This window comes from Adiantum capillus-veneris, chromosome 13 (assembly GCF_014529385.1).
Source record: "Adiantum capillus-veneris isolate H3 chromosome 13, ASM1452938v2, whole genome shotgun sequence".
NCBI classification, from domain to species: domain Eukaryota; kingdom Viridiplantae; phylum Streptophyta; class Polypodiopsida; order Polypodiales; family Pteridaceae; genus Adiantum; species Adiantum capillus-veneris.
The window spans coordinates 136,882,580-136,904,770 of NC_140943.1; the positions used below are offsets into that span (position 1 = coordinate 136,882,580).

The 22,191-nt window shown below is 48.4% G+C and overlaps 1 protein-coding gene and 1 pseudogene across 2 annotated transcripts in view; both read left to right on the top strand.

Annotated features, from left to right (window-relative positions):
* Positions 1 to 22,191, top strand: part of LOC147444929 (FAD-dependent oxidoreductase family protein) — a 109,322-nt gene that overhangs the window by 12,535 nt on the left and 74,596 nt on the right. The gene's annotated exons all lie outside the window — the stretch shown is intronic.
* LOC147444930 (uncharacterized) lies at positions 5,156 to 6,102 on the top strand (annotated as a pseudogene).

The following is a 22,191-nucleotide window of genomic DNA, read 5'->3' on the forward strand; positions in this document are numbered from 1 at the left end:
ATCTTCGCATCTTCATGGACAATTTTTCGACCTTCTCAGGTGCTCAATGTTCAACCCTAGTGGAAAACCTAGAGGAACACCTCGCTCAGCTCTCTGCTGTCTTGCTCAGGTGTAGAGAGGCACGCCTAAAGCTAAATCCTAACAAATGTCATTTTTTGGTTACTGAAGGCACACTTCTAGGCCATGTGGTGTCTGCTAAAGGTTTAGCGCCTGACCAAGAGAAGATTGTGGCAATCTTAAAGTTACCACCTCCCATCAATCCAAAAGGGGTACAGAGCTTTGTAGGCCACACAGGGTATCATCGCAGGTTTATACGCATGTATGCACAGGTGGCTCAACCCCTAACCCGCCTAACCAATGCTGCTGTTCCCTTTCAATGGTCAAAGGCAGAGGCTGAAGCTTTTGCATACCTTAAAAAACGCCTCACTGAAGCGCCTATCTTAGTAGCTCCCGATTGGTCTCTCACCTTTCATGTGCATACATATGCGAGTCAACTGGCTGTGGGTGCGGTGCTGACTCAACCTAGCAAGGAGTATAACTTGGATCGCCTCGTTCACTATGCAAGTCGCCTACTCTGTCACAAGGCGGGCACCAGGTGCCAATAGAAAAGAACAGACTGAACAACTTTAAGCACTTCAAATAACAACTGAACTGAAATGGAGAGAGAGACGACACGCGACACGGAGTGGCGGAATTCCAACCCAGAGAGTATTGGCCCCAAACCTTGGCGCCCCTTTTGGTATTTCTTTATATTGCATCATCAAAGTACAAGCCGGATCTCCAGACTCTGCACCTTCGTACTGAAGCATGCCAGAGAATGAGCCCTAGCCTCATATTTAAAGGCCCTTGGCCTAAAAAGCAGTTTACATGAAAAGCTTTGAAACTCAAAAGCTTCTGGTTCAAAAGCAAAGCCAAAAAGCTGCCAGTGCAATTTACGAAAATCCGTACAGCCTGCCACGTCATCAGGCAGCGCAAACGCGGAAATCCGTACAGCTTGCCACGTCATCATGTCAGCGTAATTTTTGGAATTTGTATGGTGCCTTAGGGTTAGGGTTTCTGGCAGAAATTAGGGTTTGTAGGTTTAGCGTTAGGGTTTTCAGAATTAGGGTTTGCAGCAATTAGGGTTAGGGTTTTCTGCACTCGGGCAACCACGTCATCACTCTGTGACACTTCTTCTGTTGCTTGTTCTTCTTAGGGTTTAGGCCCCTCGGCCGGTAGCTCCGTTCTTCAGTAGGTCGACACGTCAGCAGTTTGTTACATACTCACCAAGGCAGAGTGCAACTATAGCACCATAGAAAGGGAAGGTTTAGCTATTGTGTATGCTCTGCAAAAATTTTGGCACTACTTATTAGGGGTCCACTTCACAGTTATTACTGATCACCATGCCCTGCGATATCTGCTCAACAAGCCGCAGGTTCAGGTAGAGTATGGCGATGGCAACTCTTATTTCAAGAGTTCGATTTCGAAGTGGTACTTAGGCCCGACAAACATCATGTCCTTGCCGACCACCTTTCTCACGTTCACACTGGTGAAGAAGCAACAGGGGTTGCTGACGACTTTCCTGATAGCAGTCTCTTTAAGGTGGATACCACTCCGGAATGGTACGGCGATATTTTGCATCTGCTTTCTACTGGCCTCTACCCAGAGAATGCTTCTCTCCTGCAGAAGAGACACCTGTTGCTGAAGTCTAGGCCTTTCACTCTCATTGGGGGCGAGCTATACAAATCAGGGCAGGATGGTGTTCTGAGGCGGTGTGTCTCCCCTCATGAAGTCGAGTATATTTTAGAGGATGCCCATAGTGGTCCCACTGGTGGCCATTACCCTGGCCATATTACTGCACAAAAGATTCTCCAGTGTGGCTTATGGTGGCCCTATATTTTCCGCGATGCAATTGCCTATGTAAAGGTATGTGATGTATGTCAGCGCTGTGGCCCTAAACCAAACAAACAGTCAAACCGTCCTCTGCAGGTCTCTATGGCATGGCAACCCTTTTAGAGATGGGGCATAGATTTTGTAGGCCCAATTACTCCCTTTGCTCAACCCGGCAATCGGAAGTATCTCTTGGTGGCTATCGACTATGCAACAAAGTGGGCAGAGGTACTTGCAACAACGGACTGCACTGGCACTACGGTAGCCAAGTTTCTCTACGAAAATATTTTGTGCAGGTTTGGATGTCCCTTGGAAATCACCAGTGAGGACAGGGGTAGTCACTTTGTGAATGAAACAATTTCTACCTTGCTGGCCAACTACAAGATTTTTCACAGAAAATCTTGTTCCTATTACCCTAGAGCAAATGGGCAGGCAGAGAGCACTAATAAGGTTCTGATAGCACTCTTGCGGAAAGCATGTCATCTTCATCCCTCGACTTGGGCTCAAGCTATCCACGGTACACTTTGGGCATATCGAACTTCTTTTAAAGCCACAACCAATCACACCAATTGGCTTTTGGTTTGGAAGCGATAGCACCTTTCGAATTCGACTCAGGATCCCCGCGAGTGGGGAGTCTTCGTGCCAATGGAAATTTGGGGTCGGCATGTGTCTCTCGTCTTTTCCTTTTGGAGGAAAGCCGAGGTTTGGCTTCACTGGCTCTAGAAGCAGAGCAGCTTCATTGTAAAGCCTGGCATGATCGCCATCTTAGAAAGATGCAAATAACGCAAGGAGCACTAGTGCTACTTTATCAGGCCAAGTTTCTGAAAAAAGCAAAGAAGTTGGTCCCAACATGGCAAGGACCATATAAAGTAATGGAGATTCTACCCCACGGAGCTGTACAATTAGCCACTCTCGAAGGAGTTCCACTGCCTTTAGTCAATGGATCTCGGATAAAATGCTATCATGCTTAAGCTGTCGCTCAAGGGTCTAACCGAGCTACATTCAAGTTTTGAGCTTCGTCGATTCCTGAACCTATAAATAACTTCGGAATCACTATCTTGCTGTTCCTTTTCATCTTATCTCATACACCCTATGCTTACACCCTCTCATTAGACAGCTCCCCTTCTGCAGACTCTATTAGGCTCAATGGGTTTGATTCTGGAATTGGATCAACTCTATCCTTCACTCTCTGTCTTCAATCTCTGTCTTTCTTGGGCATAACCTTATCTCCTCAATCTGACTCAGGTCCTTTTCTCAGCTTTTGCTCTCAAGTTAAACTCAGTTCTTGGAGATGCATAAATGCTTTGAGTGGGGTATTTATGTAGGATGATACTTCGCGTTTTATCTGAAATTGCTGATTCTTTCTGAGTACCTCGGTTTTATCAATGCTTTCTATTATTTTGGTCTAGCTAAATCTTTAAGGTCTTTGGGATAGTTTCGTAGGCGTTAAAGCTACCTGTTTTTTTTTTTTCTACCCTCCGCTTGTCTCTCCTCTCAACCCCCTCCCCTAGCCCTAATGCTCACCCTAGCCATTACCTTCCTCGCCCTAGCCCCTAGCCTCGCCCTAACCCTTCCCTTCCCCCTTTCCCTCGCCCTCGCCCTAACCCTCCCCTTCCCCCTTTCTCTCGCCCTAACCCTCCTGTCCCCTCGCCTATCGCCCTAACCTTCCCACTTTCCCCCTCGCCTCTCGCCCTCGCCCTTTCCCACCCCCTCGTCCCTCGCCCTCGCCCTAACTTTCCCATCTCCTCGCCCCTCGCCCCTAGCCCTAGCTTTCCCCTCCCCCAAACCCCCTTACCCCCTATCCCCTCGCCAAATTCCCTCGCCCCTAGCCCCCCTCACCCTCTCGCCCTCGCCCTAACCCTCCCACCCCCTCGTCCCTCGCCCTAACCTTCCCCTTTTCCCCTCGCCCTCACCCTTTCCCATCCCCTCGCCCCTCGCCCTAGCCCCCCTCACCCTCTCGCCCTCGCCCTCGCCCTCGCCCTCGCCCTTTCCCCCTCCCCCTCGCCCTCGCCCTCGCCCTCTCCCATCCCCTCGCCCCTCGCCCTTTCCCCCTCGCCCTCGCCCTCGCCCTCGCCCCTTTCCCCCTCGCCCTCGCCCTTTTCCATTCCCTCGTCCCTCGCCCCTAGCCCCTTCCCATCCCCTCGCCCCTTGCCCTTGCCCTGTCCCTCGCCCCTAGCCCCTCGCCCTAGCCCCCTCACCCTCTCGCCCTCGCCTTGTTACTTCCCTCTCGCCTTGGTCCTCGCCCTTCAACCCCTAATCGCCCGCCCCGGCGCCCCCAACCTAGCCTCCTGGCTTGCGCAAAAGCAATCAAAGCCCAAACAAAAACAAAAACCTAAAAAGCACCTTTTAAAAACTTGAAAGCTACTTTAGCTTCAACTTAAAAGTAAATAAGCCTCAACTTCTTCATATCAGAAGCGCCAAGAGTATTCTGGACTCCACAGTCTTCCCCTCGCCCTTTTCCATTCCCTCGTCCCTCGCCCCTAGCCCCTTCCCATCCCCTTGCCCCTGCCCTGTCCCTCGCCCCTAGCCCCTCGCCCTAGCCCCCTCACCCTCTCGCCCTCGCCTTGTTACTTCCCTCTCGCCTTGGTCCTCACCCTTCAACCCCTAATTGCCCGCCCCGGTGCCCCCAACCTAGCCTCCTGGCTTGCGCAAAAGCAATCAAAGCCCAAACAAAAACAAAAACCTAAAAAGCACCTTTTAAAAATTGGAAAGCTACTTTAGCTTCAAAGTAAATAAGCCTCAACTTCTTCATATCAGAAGCGCCAAGAGTATTTTGGACTCCAGAGTCTTCCCATCGCCAGGTGCCTCCGAAGCTCCTGTGTCTTGCTACTCCAATTTCTCACTGGAAGTCCCCGCACAGTTTAGTAAGATGGTTCGTACTCGGAATAGAGAAAAGCATCTGCAATCAGAGGAAGAGTCTTCTGCCTCTGGGGATAGCTCTGACAGTAAATCAGACTATACTTCTAGTTCAGAGCAGATTTCAGAGGGATCTTCAGAGGAAGATTCACCACAGTCAGTCACTGCTGACAGAGTCACCACTCTCCAGGTGCCTCGCCCGTTTGGTGCCCTCTCCAAGGTACCTTTAATAATGATATATCATTTACAGGCTCCGAATCTAGCACTCAAGGATGTGTTCTCTCAGTAGCAACTGATACACTTGGGTCTTCAAAATTTGGCTCAGACCGATTTGTCTGCCAATATCTCTACTGCCAAGCTATGTTCCCTCTTGCTAACTTTTCCAAAGCTGAATGATACTGCACTTACAGCGGAGGATATCGGACAAGCTATGGGAATATTGACTGTGCTGGCACCTCTGCCTGCAACCAAAACCTTCTGGAATCTCTCACCAGAAGAAAGTGCAAATGCTTGTCAGGAACTTTTGCTGGACTCACATCCAGACTATCACAGGAGTCAACAACTGCATTCAGTGTTACAGTATTAATTTTTACTACGAGCATCGGAAAGAACAGGGTTTCCATCTTCTCCAGGTTCTCCAGCAATATGCGATGCTCTTTTTTGTCTCTACCACTGCCTGCCGTACCCATTTCACAATTTACTGTTTAAAGTGCTACAGGACAGGGCAAAGCGTTTTCGGACTCAGCGTAAAGGCAAAGCGGAAAGGTTCAATTGCTATGCAGCGCCTATTATGTATTGGGTAGTGCAGATTATGCAGCAAAAGACAGATGCAAAAGCAGTTCACCCTTCAAGATGATCCAAAAGAGCAAGACCGTTCCAAAATGGCCAAAGGGAAAGGCATCTTGCGCAAGAGGACAAAGGTACAAAAAGATTCATCTGAGCAGTTGGCAACACTACTTTTCTCAGAATCACAGGTCAAAATCTCTGACGTCCATACTACAACACCAGCAGTGCGTATGTCTACTTCTGTGGCCACCTACCTCAACTTTCACACCACCTCTTGTGAGTAGTGTTGCAGTCACTAAAACACAACCTCCAGTTGTGTCGCCAGCACCACGTACTACTCTTAGTGCAGGGGCACCTAGGGATAATGCTGGGGCACCGAAGGATACGGCAGTGGCATCTAGCTCTGGGAAGCCTACATATGACAAGCATGACATATATGATACTTTTGCGCCTCAGGCCGACAGACTTTTAGAGGCAGACGGAAGAGCCATTTCGACGATTATCAATGCAGCCCTCTTATTGCAAGGTACCAACGGTCTGCATCGCGCTTGCTATGACGGTATGACAAGGGAAGTGCAGGCTCATCTTTAACGAGCGATGGATAGGGACAATTTCATTGCTACAACTCAAGATCGCATAAGAATCTTAACTCAACAAGTAGTGGACCTCAAACATATTGTCCACACTCAGCAAAAACAGTTAAAACAGGCAAATGATATGACCGCAGCAGTTCAGGACCTCTCTCTGGTGGTACATACACTATGTCCTTCTTGTGCAAAATACCAAGCTGTAGCCATTTCACAGGCAGTTCCAGCTACAGCTACAACTACAACTACAACCCCGGTTTCTCCGCAAGTTCCTGCTATGGAAACACAGATACCGACACAGACGAACGTTTCCAAAGCACATTCAGGGGATTCTCAAACAACAGAGAAAGCAAATCCTACCAATATGGAGTCTAAGCCAACAGGATCGGTCTCATCACAATTTCATGGTCCCTCTATGGCCAACCCCTCCCAGTCCCCATCCTTTCCTCAGCACTTCTACGGCTTCCCGGGATTCCAACAACCTGTTCCACCCTCGCAGCCTGCCTAGTCTTTTCCTGGGTTTCCACCAGCTCCACCTACTCACCCTCAACTGTCTCACATGACGCAGCCTGCTGCTCATGGGGTGGCTACTCCATACCCGATGTACCCTCCTCATGGCCACTACCCCTCACCATACACTTGGCCTCCATCTCCTTACCCACCTTACTATCAGCCTCCTCCTCCTCCATCATCCGACCACCAACAGTAGATCGCCGATATTTCAGTTCTTCAGTTCCGCTCTCCGGGACGGGCAGCGGTCTTGTGGCGGGCAACCTGTAGCCTGCTACAGTGTCACTTTCACTTTCACTCGAGAGTAGTTTACAGTTGGGCTTTGGTCAGTTGGTCTTTGGTCTGGTCGGTTCACACTTGGGCAGAGACACGTGGCAGGGTGGTCTAGTGGACATCGTGGCCAGTCACCACCGCCACCCAGTGGGGATAGACTTAGATGATGTTCTTTATGAGCCGTTGGTGGCTCTTGATGATTGTACATATGAGTAGTCGTTTTGGGGCCAGTGGCATTATCTTGTACGTAGTCGTCTAGAGTGGGTCTTTACACAGAGCACGTCTTCACCATCCCGGCACATCTGAGCCTCGACACCCCCATTGTACCTGTGAGTCCTGGGCTGGAGCTGAGTGTGCTGCCACGCCAGAGTCTGTATCAGTCTTTGAGATAGTCGAGTCATATGTTCTGGTTTGCTGTTGTGTCTTTGCGAGCCCTGTTGACGTCTATTGTTCCTTCCTGTTCAGTCTGTTTGAGGGAGATTCAGTCTGTTTGAGTGAGATTGTCACGCGCATTGCACCGAGTGAGATTGTCACGCACATTGCACTGAGGACTACCCACTGTAGAGAGCACGACACATTATCTGCGCTACAATTGGAAGAAACACCAGCAAGGTGAGTGGGAGTGGAACACAACCGTAGAGTCAGACCATCAAATTTCCAAAAATGGGTCAAAAAATACAGCAGGTCAGGAGATCTGTATGACCACTTAGCAAGCTTCAGACAAGTTATGAGAGTTGAACCCATAACAGATATTCACACACAATTTGAGGGGTTTGGAATGACCTTAGAGAGCAAGGCTTTGACTTAGTTTTAGAGTGTACCTTTTGGATCAATAATCGATCTACCGACCTTGGCGATGCGATTTGTTGCTGCTTGCTCGAAAATGAGAATCAAGCATAGCATTGTGGCACAAATTTACAGCTTTAAACAGAAACAAACAGAAATGGTAAGAGATTGTGTGAGTTGAATGAGGCAATATATCGACAGATATCCGGAATTGGAAATCCCAACCGAGGAGAGACTTGTCTCATTATTTATGGAAGGAGTACTTAACAAGGAGCTGCATGCTATTTTCTATAGCAAAAAACACACCACTTGGGAACCATGCAGCCTAAATGCAAATAATGTGGGAGACAATTGCAAGATTTTCAACGAGAAAATCATTGTTAAGGATGCACAGAGTGAATGAATCACATATAGAGTGCCAGCACAAGTAGCACCAACTGTTGCAGCCCCTGTCAATGCTATAGAAGACATGCTTAAGTGCATGCACGACATGATGACTAACATGCAAAAGATGCCTATGAGAGGGCCAGTGCCTAGCTCATGCAAAAACATTGGCAGATCAGCCAAAACGTTGGTTGATTTGATCTTCTTGGGGGAGTACCTATGCCGATGTAGCGCCTTGGATCATGGAGAGCCTAAAGCTCTGATACCATATGAGAGTGCACGTGTGCGGAAGCGTGAGAGAGGAGAGGAGGGAGAGAGAGAGAGACAATAGACCACAAAATGCAAGGTGTGAGAGGAGGGGGCGATCAGCCCCCCATGACTACCATGAGCTAAAGACCCAATGCACAATGACAAGCTAAGGTAAAAGTGGGTACCCCCTTGGCCCCATAAATAGGTGCCCAAGGGGAGGTAGGGCAATGCAAAGAAATCCCTCACGACCCAACGAGAAAAGAAATGTATATGAGGGCGCCTGGACAAGGTGGGTGGCCGACCCCAAACTCGAACGGTTGGACCAGGTACAACTTAGACTATGGGTGGCCAACCCGGAGACATACTAGCCATACAAGTATGCCCTAGATGGCAACGAAGTGGTTTAAGTCTAACAAAAATCGTGTCTATGCATGGTCGAGATTAGCCCTATCATGCTTCTGATGTCAATGCATTTGAAAACACTATTCGGTGCAAGAGGTGGGTCTTGAGTAGTGTACTAAACGGTTGTCATTGGCGAAGCATCTTGTTGATTAACTCTCGTGAAGAGAAAATCCTGTAGTAATTGCGCTCGTTGTTTGATAGTGCTATGCACACATTTCTCAGCCATGGTGTCGGAAGTGGTTGGCATTGGCGTGGGTGGTATTGCTCGTACTGGTTCTTGGTACCCACCAATAGATAACTTCCCATGGTTGTGCCTTGAATTGCCGATTGCGAACAGTTGGTGGCTTGGACTCAGCTTTAGATTCCTGCTTAGGTTTCCGTACCCATTTTGTTGTCTGAGTTTCCGTTGTTGTGGTTGGTAGGATGGTACAATAGTAGGCTTCTTCATAGTGTACAAAAGTTTTTTAGGCACATAAATTTGTGTAGGATTGATAGCGAGTTGGGTTTTGGGTACCCAAAATTGCCTGGTTCCTTGCATGTCTGTTTTGTGCGGATGAATTAGGTAAATTGTAGTGGGCACTGGATTGGAGTTTTCCTTGTTATTTGGTGGCGTCGGAGATTGGAGAGTGGCTTTCCACTCTTCTCGACTATAAGCAAACGGTACTCTTAGTTTTCCACCCTTGAGGGTTAATTCTAGAACCTTGTCATCGCAGTCTTGGACGGCTTTGTTAGTGCGCATCCAAGGAACTCCCAGCACAATAAGCACAATATCCTCATTCATATGCTCATTTAGACTACATATAAAAGTATGTGGGCATACAAATCCATGTACAAAAATGTTAAGATTAATCAGACCCAATGTTGGTGTTAGCTCTTTACGGCAACCTTTGACTTGTGCTCTGCAATGTTCCAACAGTTGGGTTGTTAGCGGTTGGGTTGTTGCTTTCTTGTACGTTCTGTAGTTGATCGCATTAAGCCGTGCGTCTGTATCAGCTAGTGCTTTGACTTTGAACCCATCCTTCAAGGTCACTATTATGTGCATGTCGAATCCATCTTGCCATTCGTCATCTGTCTCTATCTCATCATTTGCTAGAGGTGAATCTGAAGGGTATTGAGGGGTAGAGCTTGAGGGATCGGTTGCATTGTTGCCTTCCGCTTCAGAACTCGAATGCATGCTTTCTCTTGGGCTTTGTTACTCACCTGCTTCCTTTTAAGCTTACGTTCCTTCGCTGCATGCGTTCTTTGTAAAAGAATTAGTCAAAGGTAGATGATATTTATGAAGACGATAGCTACTAATCCAATTTTCTATGATCTCTCCATCTAAAGTAGCTAGTTTGACAGTACCACTCAGTGAAACATTCTCAATGACAAAAGGAACGTGTCCTTTTTTCTTGAATTTGGGTATATATTGTTTCAAGGAATAAACTAGAACCAAATCCCCTTGTTTGAAATTTTTTATCAGCAAATGTGAGTCAAAAAACTGTTTCTGTTTTCGTTTTTGCACATATATATGGGCGATGGCCACCAATCTCTGTTCATCTAGTCGTTCTAGGTCCTCGAGTCGTTCTGACATCTCATGCCCTTTCCATTCAAACTTGTGTGCAGCTCTGAGAGTGGGTAATAGAAATTCCATGGGCAATATTGCGTCTAACCCATAGACCAAGTTGAAGGGAGTTGTGTTTAAGGCTATATTAAATTAAACTCGATACGCCCATAAAGTTGAATGAAGATACGTCTCCCAGTCTGTTCTACCCGAACTAACAATCTTGGTAAGCACAAAGCTTAGGATCTTGTTTGTATGTTCGCCTTGACCATTCGCTTGAGGATGATAGGGTGGGGATTTGTTATGTATCACCATAAACTTGCTCAGTAAATGTTCTATCACTTTATTGAGGAAATGCGAACCTCTATCACTTACAAGTTAATAGAAAGTATATACCTAGTGAATATGCATTCGTACAGGAATGCAACTGTGGTTCTAGCATCGTTCTTTCTAGTGGCTCTTGCCTCACCCCATGTAATTAAGTAATTTGTGGCCACAATAATATCTTGCACCTGAGTTTTGTATGTTGGTGTTATATTGGACCAACAAAGTCTATATCCCATTAGCAAATGTGTCTCTCCATCATAGGTCGCAATGGCATGCATACTGTCAATTCTCGTCGGCATCTTTGCTCCAATCACATCAACTAACAAATTCTTTGGCATCAACAAACAAGGTTGGCCACCAGATGCTTGCCATCAATATAGCCTTGGTTGTGGTTGCATGAGAGAAATGGCCTCCTGCAAGACCCTCGTGCACTTGTTCTAGGATAGGAAGATACTCCTCTTCATTGGCACACAGTCTAAGACGTTGGTCCTTTCCTCGTCGATAGAGCTTATTTCCGATCATTGCATAGTTGGATGCTTCAGTCTCTATTGCTCTTCGTCGTCGTTTACTCATATCTTCAGAGAATGTTCTGTTGGTCAGATATTCCACCACATATCTACTCCATTGTGGTGTCACTGAAATTTGGAATAAGGTGGCATGGGCTATGATGGCTTTTTTCTTACATTGAGAGCAACTATTCACGTAATTATGAACGTATTTCTTCATGGTAGGTGTAAGGTGTAGCGGAAGTGAATGTTGAACTTTGCTCAAGATGAGTGCTCCGAACTGTGCTCAAGGGTTCCTTTACTTACGGAAGGGAGAGCCTTCCGTTCCTTTAGTCAGAGAGTGCAAATGATCACAAACAAAGTGGTAAACACTGTGAATGAAGGTGCTGAGACTGAGAGATAGAGAGAGAAGAATACGACACCCGAATGTTGTCAAACCCTCTTCTGAAGGCCCCACTCTCTATGGCGAGAGTGGTCTACTATTGATTGCACAAATCTCTTGAATACAATGGTCTTGCCGACGATGTCGACGACGATGAGGACGACGACGAGACGGCAGACTGAAATCTGAAAACGCTAAGGGCTGAAATCTGTAAATCTGGTATCTGCTGAATTCTGACTCTATGTCGGTGATGACGGCGATGACGACGATGCGACGACAATGCGCTGAAAACGCAGATGCTGAAATCTGCGAATAGCGGGCTGAATCTGCAAACGCTGGCTGATTTGACCGTGCGGCGAGGATTTGCTGCGGGAAGGTGAGATCTGCAAGGTTCGGGGGTTGCGGTGCGGAAATGGACTGCTGAAAACTGAAAACGCTGATGCAAATTTGGGATCTGTCGTCAAGGAACTACAAACACTAGGGCCGATCTGCAACTCCAAAAACGCTAGGGCTGATGAGACATTTGCTACAAAAACGCTATGGATTCTGCTGTCGCCAAGCTGATCTGCAAGTTGCAAAACGCTGGGGCTGATCTGCAAATGCTCGTCTTTGGTGGCTGAAAATGCTAGGTTGCCTGCCGGAGAGTCTTGCTGAGAAGGTGCACTGTTGGACACTTGGTCCCTGCTGCCTCTTCTGCAGAAAGTGCTAGCGCTAGCTTTCTTATATATTAACTTGCCAAAGTTGCCCTACCGAGTTTCCCAACAAAGTCACTTATTAATAATAAGTGAAAAATGGCTAATATAGGGAAAATAGGTATGTGCATTGTAAAAATGCTCATGATGGGTTCTGATGGTAATTTGATGATCATGCTGTGTGCAATCAGAGGATATGCATCTACTCTAAGTGCCTGGACATGCACGGTCTGCGAACAGACTCACAAAAGTGCCAGAACACTTTCTAAGCTAGGCTGACTGAACCCTTGCCATGAAGTAGCTTGTCTACGTATACATAGGGTTAGATGTGCACGTGACATCCCCTCCTTTTTAAAGTGAGGTACTGATACCGAACTGTATGGTGTCGAGGGAGATCGCCAACAGCGTCTGGATGAATTCTGGGAAGGACTCTTTGTCGGTCCACTCTGATGTGTGGGTCGTGCGATACTTGAACTTCATAAAGGTCTGCAACGCTTGCTTCTTTGGGCTGCGCCGAAAGCGACACAAAGTCATCTATGGCTCCTTCAATGCTTCAACTTCGTCTATAGTCATGCGTCTACCTTCTTCAAGAATCTCTGAGGATGAAAATTCTTGAAACCACTTCCAACACGAAAACATGAACATACCCATTCCATGTAAAGTGACTGGAAAAATTCTAGTCTTCTGTAAAGACTGTGCATGCAATGTAGATGAACATATAGACGGAGTGCCAAACCGTTCATCAAACACACGCAAACAATGGAATCGAAACTTGTCTTTCTGATCTAAATCTATCAACTGTGGCAAATCACAATGGAAATGCCGATGCTTGATGCTCAATTCTTCTTGTGCTCTTTTGGATACTGTGTCATGCCAAGGAAGAGACATGGAATGTGAATTCCTTGGGTGCAAACATTTCATCTTTTCATGAGTAATCCGCATATATCCGTGCTCATTTCTGAGTGAATCGTGTTCATCGTACCATGTGGCATGCCTATGAAAAGGGATCACATAAGGGCGGTGACTAAAATACAGGAAACCATCACGAATGTGAGTCGAGCTGCAAAACACGATTAGAGAAAAACATAACTGGCATACCATTTTGCTCGAGATTGTGCCAATCGTCTTTCAACCGTGCGAGGTACTGTGGTGGCATAAACTGCGCCTTGAGCTTGTCTTGGAAGTCAGCCCAATTGAAGGAAAGGGGCGCGTTTTCGTCGGTTGCCTCTAGGTGCGCGGCCAACTGTGTCTTTTTTTTTTCGAGAAAAAGATCCTTCTATTAGTTAATGAAAACTGCCCATGGAGCCACAACCACCTCTGCAAGAGAGGGCTACAACAATCATGATGGGGAGACTCTCCCACTGAAAAAACAGCATATGTACAATGAGGCTAAATCAAGAGATGGGAGGAGGGAAGAGCCACATAGGTGGACGGTAGTGCCATCTGAGCACACCCTGGACCATGGGTGAAGAAAGGCCCAGGATGCCAGAGTCGAAGGAATGCCTCTCTGTGCTCCCGCATGCAGCCAGAGCTGCCCTGGAGTCTCTCAAACTGTCCTCAGAGAGTATGGACCAGCTCAAGCCAAAGATCCCAAACAGTCTCTGTTGGTGGTACAGGGCGAGCCTCGAAGATGTGGAAGCAGCGGGCTTGCCAGATGAACCAGAGTGTCAGGCCGCTAATGAGCTCCCATCACTCCTCTCTCTCACTGTACCACTCCTGTGGAGTAAGCTTTGTAGCAGGCTGGAGAGTAGGTTGACTCCCTTGCATCACTATCATCCTGCTGGTGGAGGATAGCTCAAACTGAAGTGCCGGGCCCTTGAGAGTAGACCAAGCAGCTGCTCCCTATGTGTACTGCCGAGCTATGGATAGAGCTGGCATCAGTCGAAGAACACGAAGCCACACCTGCTGTGCCAAAGGACAGTCCCAAAGACAGTGACGTTGACTCTCCACAGGATGGTCACAAGCTGCACATGCAGCCGAGAGACCACTATGTACAAGCCAACTCCCAACTGCTGTAGCTCGGTGTGCAACCAACCACTGGAACAAAGTGACTCGCCTCAGCTCTCTGGAGTCCCACAACCTCTCCCAAAAAGCTGCCAAGAACTCAGCTATGAGACTCTCCTCCTGCCAATGAGGTGCTGCAGCAGGACGAGCCTCCCTCTGCGCTGCCAGTATGTGACGTCCCAATCGAATAGTGTACTGAAAGAAAGAGACACCTGGATGGTCTGCTGAGGAGAAAGGGTCCCTCCAAAGCCACTCTCTAGGATCCCACTGTACTCGTGCCAGTGGACAGCTCTCCCAAACCCATAGTCTCCAGTGGCCAGTCTCAAGAGCGTTGGGTTGGGATCTATGACACAAGTCCTCCCACAGATGCCCACCGCTCGGATCCTCTGAAAATAGCACTCTGCAACCTGTGGAGCCTCTACTGTGACTCTTTGTAAACGTCCCTCACCCTGTAGCTCAAAAAACAGGGAGGGTATAGTCTCTGAGCAAGCCTGAGATGAGAACCTCCAGTCGCGTGAAGGCTCCCATCCATCTGGGCGCTGTTGACTCGAGAGGTGTGAGCCACTCAGCTAGTACTGCCTCCACGATGTCCTGACACATGCTCTGTACCCCTCTCATGCCCTGTAGCTGAATACCCTGAAGCTCCTCTGAGAAGCTTGAAAACTGTAACCAGTCACCTAAAGAGCATGTTGGACCCTGTGCCATGGGACCTAGGAAACATGAGGCTGACTACCGACCAAGTGGCCTCTCTGAGTGCTAACCATGGGGTTCCAAACAAGGGGCTATCTCAGGCGCTCCTCCGTGCAAGTAGGCTGACGCTGCTCCAGGCCTCGCCGCAGTAGCTTCCAAGACCGAAGCAGACTCACAACGAAGCGGTCCTATAGTCTCCTTCTCAAGCCAACTCTGCGCATCTCTGTGAAAATCCATCGAGTCGAGGGTCGCCAGGGGCCTCCAGCCTGAGGCACCCTAGCACGAAGCCGCTGAAGCAAGAACTCCTTCCAGGGCTCCTCACCTGGAAGAAGTCCTCTGACGATGAACTTCCCAAGAAGGGCTCTGCTCTGTTGTGCAGGGTCTATGATCCCCAACCCTCCTTTGAGAACAAGGAAGAGTGATGACTTGCCATGCCACTTTGGCTCGGGCTATCTGAGTGTCACGCCCTGACCAAAGGAGGTTCCTGATCAACCTCTCTCCCTGGCTGATACAAGAACTCGAGAAGATCCAACAAGAAGTGATGTACCACATGTAGCCAACAACACCTGGTTGGCCACTACAACTCTGCCTGCCAGAGAAAGTCGTGCGGAGCTCCAATGTAACAACTTCCTCCTGATAGACAGGAGGAGGGGAGCAATCTCCTGCTCGGGAGACAAGTCGAAACCAACCTGACAGCCCAAGTACCGAACTGCGGTTCCCTGGGGAAATCCACCTGAAACCCTCACCTGGCATCCAATCGGGCGTAGGAGCACTACCAACCGAGAAAGCCACTGTCTTTCTCCAGTTGATCAGTGCGCCAGAGATGCACAACAGAAAGTCTCAAGAGCTTGCTCACACTTGTGTAGGTTGGCCTCCTGGCCATCCGAGCACAAGGCTGAGTTGTTTGCAAACTCAACGTCTAGTAGCTCATCTCCCCGAATAGGGAGCGCTAAGCCACGTAAACCAACCTGCTGTGAAACCAAAAACCTGCTCATCGCCTCAACATAGAACAGAAAGAGGAAAGGGGGCAAGAGGGCAGCCCTGTCTGACCGAACGTGTGAGCATGAAACGATCACCTCTATCTCTCGACAACAGCACCTGACTGTGTGCCTGTCTGTACAAAGCTGACACCCCTCTGATCCAGGCATCTAAGAAGCCCATCATCCTGTGTAGAGTGCCCTCCAAAAAGTCCGAGTCAACTCTGTCGTAGGCCTTCTCAAAATCGAGAAGAAGAATCACCAAATCCTCACCACGGAGCCGCGCGAGGGTAGAAGCTTCCCAAAAGTTAAAGATTTTGTCCAGGATACTATGCTCCTTGTCAAAACCTGTGTGAGTCCCATGCATAATGCTCTCTAGAAATGGTTGAATCCTCAAACTCAGAGCCTTGGCAAGAATTTTGTAGGTTGAGTTGAAGATGGTGATGGGGCGCCACTGTCGAATCTCATCCAAGGAGCCACCCTCCTTGGGAATGAGGTAAATCAGGCCCTCACTCATGCTGTCAAGCATCTCTCCTGTGTGCAGGATGTATTGAAAAGAGCTACAGAGATCTGAGCCAAGCAAGGCTCGGTACTCCAAGAAAAAGCTGGGAGTCAAGCCATCCTCACCTAGACAGCTACCATGGGGGAGTGCGCTAAGAGCAGTGTGTAGCTTCTCTAGCTGAAGAGGCAGCTCAAGCCTCTGACGCATCTCCTCAGTCACAAGACAAGGCATTTGTGCCCACACCTGCTCTCTGCATGCATCCTGACGCTTTGATTGGGGCTCTGCAGATAGTAAATCACGATAAAGTCAGTAGCAACTGCACGCATGTCCTCTGGCTCTGAAGCAACTGACCCGTCGGGCCTCCTCAACTGACTGACCTTGGCATGCGTATGTCGAGGTCCCACTGCCTCAAAGAAAGTGCCTGTCACTCTGTCACCCACCTGGGTCCACTGAGATGCCTGTCTATGGAAAGCAAACTCATGGCACCTCTCCTCTGTGCTCACGAGCTCCTGGCGAGCCTGCTGTAACTGCTTCTCCAACCAAAGACTGTCTGGATGTTGCTCCTGCATCCTCTGCAAGGAAGCAACGCCTCGTCGAAGACCCTGCTCCTCTCTCGCTGCAGCCATGCGAGCCGAAGACTGCTGAAGAAAGAGTCGACTAAGCTGAGCAAGTCCTGAGGCCACTCTGTCAGCAAGAGAGTCCTGCATGTCTAAGCTCTCTGTCCAAAGAGCCTCCACTCGCTCTCTAAGCGTTGAGTCCAGCAAGACCCTCTCTGGGATGCGAAGCATCGTGCTCCCCCTCCTCTGCCTATCAGTCGCTGTAAGGATCACTGGAGCATGGTCCGAAAAGGAAGTCCCTGCCAGAATGCCAACTGTCCCACCCAAGTCACAGAAGTGGTCACTAGTGTAGAAGCGATCTATTCGAGATAGATTCACGCCGCCCACTCTGCGGTCCGAATGAGAGAAGGCTAGGCTGTCTGGGGGCCTCACAAAGCTGGAATGTTGCCACACATCTGAAACCCGCAGTCATACAAAACCTCTCCCAAGCTGCTAGCTCAACTCCATGCACTGTAGTATGGCTATCACCAATCCTGTCAGAGGGTTCCTCCAACATGTTGAAGTCACCCCTTATGCACCATTGCTCTGCCTGTAGCAGAGACTCAACAATCTGAGACCAAAACTCTGCACGTGCACTCGCCACATTGGGCGCATAGATGTTCAGGAAGCCCACGAGACAACCTTGAACCTGCATAGTGATCCACTGAGCCCTGCCTGGCACAATAATCCCTTTGCCCACAATGGCGTGCTGCAAAGAATCCGCAATAGTCATACATACCCCGCCCTGGATGCCTCCAGGTCCAAATGCAGTTGACCAAAAAGTCTCATACCGTCCATGCAAAAGCTGACCACAACGTCTAATGCGGCTCTCATACAGATGATGCTCCTGTAGCATAAGAAGGTCAATCTCTCCTTCCACAAGACATCGTTGGAGCTCTTGACGAAGCCGGCCCCTCTGACGCTGAAACTGGGACCCACCTAATCCCTGTACATTCCATGAGACTATCCTCATGGGGAGCGAGAGAGAACTGATGCTGCCGCAGTAGCTAACCGTGCTATCCTCGAGGCAGGCTTGGATGGGGAGTAATCCGCATCCGAGCGTCCTTGAGATAGGTGTGATTGCATAGAGTGTCTAGCCCAAGCCCAAGTAGACCGAGCCGTGCGTGAAACAACCTCCTCTGTTTAGGAGTCCTCATGTATGTGTACATAGCATGGCGGGCTCTGCGTGTTAGCAAAAAAGTAAACCACAACGTGTCTACATCTTGTTGCGTTTGGAGGTGTCACAACAAACTTGGCCAATGGCTAAAGAGTCTGTAGCAAGTCTGTAACCCCTAGGTCTCCCATGTGATGAGAGAACTCTAGGGCCTGTGTCTACAGCCACTCCAACACTGAGTCTATAGTCCACTCAGTCTGGTCCCTGTCGCATAGAGAAAAAGAGAAGCCAAATGTTGAGTCCAAGGCCTCTATCCCCCTAGCTGCAATCAACAACATATGAACTCTAAAGCAGGTTGCCTCAAGGTCTGGTGAGGGGTCGTTGAGAAACCGTATAAAGTCGTAGGCAAAGAAATCCCAACGACAACGAATGTCGAAGCTCATCAGACCACGAGGAACTGCTGCAAAGGGAGATGTCTGTACCATAAGACGGGGTCGCAAGAAAGGTTGTCCCTCTCTCGCCAAGCGACTTGTGGCAAAGGCGCTGCCAAGAAATCTCCTAGCAGTCGAAGAGGGCTGCAAGACTGGAGCGGGAGGAGGTGAGGGAGAAGGGGGAGAAGGGGGAGAGGGAGGGCGAGGGGAATCGGCAAAGGTGGGAGGGTGAGATGGAGAGCGAGAGGGAGAAGGAGGGGGAACTCGGGGGGGGAGGGACGGTCGAAGGTGAGGCTGAGGTGGAGGCTGGAGCAGGGACCTCATCCTGCTGTAGAGGGTCGAAACGATTCCCCGTGGGAACTCACTGTTGCTGGGCAGGAGCTTGAGGACCACTCTGAGTGCCAGGCTGGCACGGTGTCCCCTGCCAACGTCGACCATGAACCTGCTGCCAACCCTCCTCCGCTTGAGCCCTAGGCTCGGAGGGTGGCTCTGCCTGCTTCTGTTGGCTAGCCCTGTAACAGACTTGGACACTCCAAGTCAAGAATCAACCGCGACAGCACCAAATAACCACTTCAAAACAATTCACAGATCACAATAGATTTGCACTGGCCCGACGGAGTTCCGTGCCTAGAGATATTGGCCCCAAAGACTGGCGCCCCTTTTGGTATTTCTTTTTATATTAATCAGATCAAAGTACAAGAGTGTGGCTAGGGTTTCACTCTCAGACTCTGCGTCCAGATGCTCTGAGAAGTGAAGCCCTCTCCATATATTTAAAGGTACAAAGGATGCCCAAAAGCAGAGCCCCAAAATCTTTTCAAATTGAAAAGCATCAGTTCTCTCTCTCTCTCTCTCTCTCTCTCTCTCTCTCTCTCTCTCTCTCTCTCTCTAAGAGAGTATCTTTTAAAAAAAAAAAAAGCAAGTTCTCTCTCTTCTCTTGGCGTGGAGCCCAAAAAGCAAGCCAAAAGCTGTCAACGCGTTTTGCGGCGCAAAATCCGGAAATCCGTACAGCTGCTCCTGCTGCCACGTGGCACCCCGACAGAATTAGGGTTTGCTGTCAAAAATTAGGGTTTTTGGCAGTTTTTAGGGTTTCCAAGGATTTTAGGTTTCAGCCTCAAATTAGGGTTTCAGCTACCCGTAGCCACATCATCACTTTGTGACATACCCCCATCTTGAAAGCATTGTAATCGACCGCGATTACGCCTGCAAAACCGACAAAAGCCATAAACCGTCTTAGCAGACACTGACTGTTAGTACCTACGTACTAGGAACACACATCTAGCACATGTACCAAAACGATAGTCACATCACAGGACATCACAGAACATCACATGACATTCAACATTCATTCGGATCTTAGACCATGATTTATCGACAATGTAGCTAGCAATCACATCTAGGTCCAATCGAGACCTCATCGATGTCCGATTGACTAACCCCTATTGCAACCATGTCTATTCGAGATCAATCAGACCAAAATGCTGCAGTCATTTCGGCTATCAGTTCCTGCACTCACAAGTAGTCAAGAACAAATCAGTATCATTATCAGGAATTCCATTTCATAAAGTCATACAGCAGAATACTGTCAGCTCTGAGTATCCCTGAAGCTCAAGGAGACATCAGTGGCTCTAGTATCTAAATCAAGGCATCTATTGACAAAGGGGTGGAGTGACTCCCCTCTTGTGCACCCCACTGCACCAGATCTCCGCCCAAGCTGAATTCTGGGTTCTATTTGGAGTAGACTATGCTAAACCAAAAGCATCGAGGTAAAGTTTCACAATCTGAGGAGTATCTGCTAGGTCCTCCTCCTCCATCCACTTCGCATCAAGTGCAGGATAATTCTTGAACTTAACCAAGAACCGCCTTCGGACTTTACCCTTATTCTTCGTATCCTTATGTGCCAAAATCTGTTCAGGAACAAGGATCTCCTCGTTTTCGTCCACTTCGGGTTGCTCATCAGGCTCCCCATCATCATGCACATCACCTTTAAAAGGTTTCAAGAGACTGACATGGAAAGCATTGTGAATCCTCCAAGTATCTGGCAGTTTCAATCGGAAGGAGACATCATTTATCTTTTCAGTAATCTGGAAAGGGCCATAGTATCGCATACTAAGCTTTGGAAAAAGCCTCTCCTTTCCCTTTTTCTTTCGTAGGCGTGCCTTCTCAAAACGTATGAGCACCCAATCATCCTCCTTCAATTTCAAGTCGCACCGATGGCGATTTGCTGCCTTCTTCTGTCGTTCTTGAGACTTCTGCAAAGTCTCGCGAACCTTGGCGAAAGCCGTATCCAGATCTCGCGTAGATTCATCTGCTTGAAAGATCTTATCTTTCGTGCTTAGGAAGGGTGGAACCTTCGCAGCACCTTCAACAATCTCAAATGGCGCCTTCCTCGTCGACGAGTGTATCATGTTATTGTAGGCAAATACCACCAAAGGTAAATATCTTTCCCATCGTGTCTTCTGATCTGAGATATAAGACTTCAATAAATCTTGAACCACTGAATTGGCAATCTCAGATTAACTGTCAGTCTGCGGGTTTAACGATGACGAGAACTGCAACCGCGCGCCAATGTTCTCCCAAATTGCCTTCCAAAACAAACTCGTAAATCTGGGGTCTCTGTCGGAGACAATCGTCTCAGGCATGGCATGTAATCTGAAAATCTGGGCCACAAACAGTCTCGCTAAGTGATCTGGGTTGACTGTTTTCTTCACTGGAATGAAATGAGCCTGTTTGCTAAACCTGTCAATAACAGTCGAGATTCCATCGTGACCACTCTGTGTTCTTGGGAGATAAAAAATGAAATCCATCGCTATACTTTCCCAGGGGCGGGTGGGTATGGGTAAAGGCTGGAACAATCCCTGTGCCTTATGCCTGTCAAACTTGACCTTTTGGCATACCAAGCAACTGCGCACAAACTCCTCCACATCCTTCTTGAGTCTCGGCCAAAAGAAGTATCTCTCTACCCCTTTCATGGTGGTAGCAATGCCGCGGTGACCCGTAAAAGGTGGATAGTGGCATTCAGTCATAACCTTTTCCCTCAACGGCTGTGTAACGCACAACATAGTCTTTTTCATCAAGTAGCCTTCCCGAAGGGAATATCCAGCTATTGTCTCTCCATCCCGTATCCGTGTGAAAATATCTGCAAAATCTGTATCTGTGGCATCTTGATCGACCATATCCTTGAAGCTCCTATGATGTATCGCGGAAATAGCCAGATCCAACGGCTTTCGAGACAAAGCATCTGCCACCACATTCTTCTATCCCTGCACATGGACAATTTGGAAGTGAAATTGTGACAAGATGTTCGCCCACCGCATCTGCTTTTCCAAAAGCTGCTTCTGTGGCAAGAAGTAGCGCAAACTCTGATGGTCTGTAAAGACAGTAAAATCCGCTCCGAGTAGGTAATGCCGCCACTGAGTAACAGCACGGATAACCACCAAAAGCTCTTTCTCATAAATCTGTGCTGTCATCTCCGGCCTAGAGAACAAATGGCTCTCGTAAGCTATGACATGGTCTTCTTGCATCAAGACCGCACCCAAACTACGACCACAAGCATCACAGTATACTTCAAATGACTTTGCAAGTCCGGTAAAGTCAAATCTGGTCTTGTAGTCAATTTTTCTTTCAATGTCTGAAAGGCAGTCACCTCTGTGGATCCCCACGAGAAAGGGTGTCACAAAGTGATAACGTGGCTACGGATAGCTGAAACCCTAATTTGAGGCTGAAAC